The following is a 4,121-nucleotide window of genomic DNA, read 5'->3' as shown; positions in this document are numbered from 1 at the left end:
ATATTTTTTATATTAATATATATGTATATAATATATTATATGTATATTATATATATTTTATAAGGTCTGTCTGTTTGTCGAAAAGGAAAACTATGTTCTACGAGGTGTTTTCTTTTCTCGGTAATAAATTTTCATTACCCCAGATATCAATTATATCTTTTAGCTTTTTGGAGCTAGGGTTCCCAAGACACCCGAATGGACCCCGCAACAACTATCCTCAGCAGTACGGTTTGTACCCACACGCTCCAAACATCAATGAATATTCACTCTCACATGAAGAGAGAAGCACTACTCACCCAGCATCGACTCCTCCTGTCGTTGTTCAACCTCAGGCAACGGTGATTGTTCTCTTTAAAGAAATTATTATTACGTTTTATTTTTGTTTGATTATAGTTATTGTTTTAATTTTTCATTTTTTAAATATTATGTTGTTTTGTTGTTTTTGTTGGGGGGGTTTTAATTTCGTACATATTCTTTTAATGTTTGTTTACTTTTTTATCGTTGTTCTCTTAATTTTTGCTTTTGTTTATTTTTTTCTGAGAGCGAGGCTGTGGGATTTGTTTCTTCAATTTAAAAAAAAAGGGGAGGGCGAGGATTTTGAAACATTTATTAATATTACAATATTATTGATTTATACTTTTTTCGTTTTTAAACCTTATGTGTCCATTATGTGTTGTATGTTATAATGTTTTAAAATTATATATTTATCAAATATGTTACTGCATCCTTTTTGCCTTATCCAATAATTTAGCTATTTATTAAGCCATATACAATGTATAGTGGAAGCTACTCTGACGGCCACGTGTATAAGACAAAGACCTAGTACAAACTGCCACTTCTCATTTTCTGCAGTATGTTTATTTACACTATAATGACACTGGGTTAGACAGCTACATGTTCGATACGATCACTTTTCTCCTCTACAATGGATGACTGTCTTAGACAATTTCTAGTGTATCAAATCATTTTACTTGTTTGTATACATACATACATACAAACATACATAATATACACATATATAATATTATAAATGTAGGCCTATAATATATGTATATATTATATATTACATAATATACATGTATTTCCACCTTTCCGACGCCACAAAATTCTCCTCGGGACGTGAAAGACTACTCCGCCACAGCAGTCTTCGTGATGTTATTCTTTTGCTGCCCCATAGGTTTCGTCGTCAGCCTCAAGTCCAAGGAGGTGAGTTGTCATATTGTTACAATTGTTTGTTATTTTGTTTTGTTTGTTTTTGTGTTTGTTTGGGGGGGGGTTGGGGGGGTTATGTTGTTTTGTTTTGGTTTTGGTTGGGTGGGATGGTATTTTCGCTTTTGTGTGTGTGTTCTTTTTTCTTGTTTCTTTTTTTTTAAATATAAATTAGGCCACAATGTGTTCAGGGTTTGTTCTATGTTTGCTATCTGTTATAAATGTTTTAACGATAAAGCCCCATCATATCTATCTGAGCTTTTAACACCGTTAGTTACGGCCATCAACAAATGCAACAAAGTTCAGAGCACCAAGATTGAAATTACGATCTTTTGGTGAGAAAAGTTTCTCATTTTTTGGCCCCCAAAATCTGGAACTCCTTGCCCCAGGAACTCAGAGAAATAACAAAATGTTATACGTTTAAGCGGTTGCTCAAGGCTCATTTGTTTTATTCTTAGTTATAGTGTATTAGTAAGTGCTGATATGTTTTGTTTTTACTGCTGTCTTTTCGTGTATATATACTTAATGTATGGTTGTGAAAGTTTGTTTTTATGTGGTTGAACTGGTTTTGTAGTTTCTATGAAATATTGTTCCTTTTGTGAATAGTTCGATGATCATGTGATTGATGCAAAGTGGTCTGAGCTTACTAGAATGGGATAGAGAGCTATATAAATGCAATATTATCATTATTGTTATTATCATTATTATTATTATCATCATTAGTATTATATACTTATACATGTATATAACATTGATCTGTTCTTATTAAAGAAATCATCGTCATCATCATCATCATGATACCACATTCTCGTTTATGTCTATTCCATCGCATATTATTATTACAAGCTCTATGGGAATCGTTTCTTTCAGGTACGCAAATATGTGAGAGAAGGGGAGCACACTAAGGCTTTGGAAAAATCCCAGGAAGTAAAACGTTGGTTGATTGCTGGCCTTCTGATCGGCATCGCGTTGGAGGTGGGAATTATATGTTTCTACGTCTTTTACATCAAGAAACGATACGAAGAACTGTACGACTAAAGGAGATCTGCATTAAGGGAAGACCCGGGTCGGCGATCCTAGAGAAAACATTTTTTTTTTTTCAAAATATCGATTTTTGTTGTTTTTTTACTGAAAAACATATTTTGACATCTGTTCTATCGGGTCACAAAGACGAAACTGTTGAAAAAACACCCTAAGCAACCTAAAAGGGCGTTTGAAAAGTGCATATCGAACTAAAAATCCTTTTAAAAATTCCTTTTTGTTTTCTCTCAAAATCTCCTTTTTGGCATAATATGTGACCTCCTTGGTGCACGGAGTTTTCAAAAACTACTAAAGCTAGTAGCTTCAGATTTGGCACACAAGTGCTTTAAGCTCTAGTCTGGGGATCTATGAGAGGAAACTTGTGGAAATATTCAAATGTTTTGTAACATATGCCCCAAAGTTTGGTTAACTGGCTCTTGGGGGTACACTGACTTTGGGCTCACTTTGTTCTTTAAAGATAGATAATTTTCTATGAAATTCTTCTGCACAAAGAAACGAGTTTGAAAATCCAAGATAGACGCCACAGAGACCCATTTTCCAGAAAAAATAAACAAATTCCCCCTTAGTATATCCTATTTACCTATGAACTTCTAGCAAAATTACATGAAAGGGAATAAAAGAAAATTTTACCCGACTGTACGTCTCTCCTCAAGTGATTGATTTATTCTGTTTTATCACTGCTTCGTGGTGTAAAGGTATTTAGACGTATAGAAGAATGAGGGGGGGGGGGAGCTAGGTGAAGTATGGGTAAAAAAACTATTGATAATTATTGTTTAGCCTGAAAGATTACTAACAGACATGCGGATAGAAGTAGATCGCCTGTTGGTGCCTGTGTGAGTGTGTGTGTACATGTGTGTGTATTTTGTGTGTGTGTTTTGTTAGTGTGTGTGTGTGTGTGTATGTGTGTGTGTGTGTGTGTGTGTGTGTGTGTGTGTGTGTGTGTGTGTGTGTGTGCGTGTGTGTGTCAGTGCATCAGTGTATTTATGAGCCTTTGTAAGAGAAAGAGGGAGAAAGAGCGAGAGAGAGAGAAGGGGGAGGGGGGGGGGCGAGAGAGTAAGAGAGGGGAGGGGCTGGAGAAAGAGAGGGAGAGGGTGGGGAAACAGAAGGGTGGGGGCCAGATGAGTATTATCTATTTTCAATATTCCATTATAATGAAACTCGATAACTGAATCATTATCAGTCTATCAAGGTCAGTCCTAAATTGTTGCAATTAATGGCCTACCGGAGCCTTACGTGAAAAGGTATTTACAACTAGATCATGAGTAAACGAAATCTATCATTAATTATTAATTGTTGATTCATAAAAAATCTCTATAACCCTTCACATTATTTTCAAGATGAATTTATAATTGTAGACCTTTTGCACCCCGATCGACACTATTTGGATCATGTAGAAGGCGGGTTTCGACCCTGCCTGCATGGGCTAACCCGGTGAGAGTAAAGCAACGTCCCGGAGAAAGATGGGGATGTTCCGAATCGAAGAAGAAGCACGAGATGAACAGAGAAAACAGACAAAGGATCCTAGAAAATCCACACGGGCTCAAGGAACAAAATGCAGTATAATTGTAAGATTTTGTTTTGAAATCTGATTACGCTATAAACCATTGTAGATGTTATATTAATCCATATTTTTGTATCAAATTGCAGTCTCTGTCTTTAATCAATACTTGTTATCAATACATTTCATTAAGGTAATATTGATTTTATTTAACATGACTGTTATTTAACACTTCATTGTGTACATTAAAATACGACGATGCAATAAATCCTTTGTCTCATTGCATCATGCAATTCCATGACTTATGCATTATTTATTATATTTTATACCAAGCGTCAGCTGTAACGCATCAAAGCTGCATTATGAATATGTC

The 4,121-nt window shown here is 35.2% G+C and overlaps 1 long non-coding RNA gene across 1 annotated transcript; it reads left to right on the top strand.

Moving 5' to 3' along the window:
* Positions 1-1,099: 1,099 nt before the first annotated feature.
* Positions 1,100-2,121, top strand: LOC101851988. Its single transcript, XR_004859237.1, has 2 exons — positions 1,100-1,206; positions 2,080-2,121. It is a non-coding gene; the product is annotated as an uncharacterized LOC101851988 (long non-coding RNA).
* Positions 2,122-4,121: the final 2,000 nt, after the last annotated feature.

Source organism: Aplysia californica, unplaced genomic scaffold, assembly GCF_000002075.1.
Source record: "Aplysia californica isolate F4 #8 unplaced genomic scaffold, AplCal3.0 scaffold00854, whole genome shotgun sequence".
In the NCBI taxonomy this organism is placed as follows: domain Eukaryota; kingdom Metazoa; phylum Mollusca; class Gastropoda; order Aplysiida; family Aplysiidae; genus Aplysia; species Aplysia californica.
Note: the sequence above shows the minus strand (reverse complement) of the source record. Positions and strands in the feature narration are given on the sequence as shown.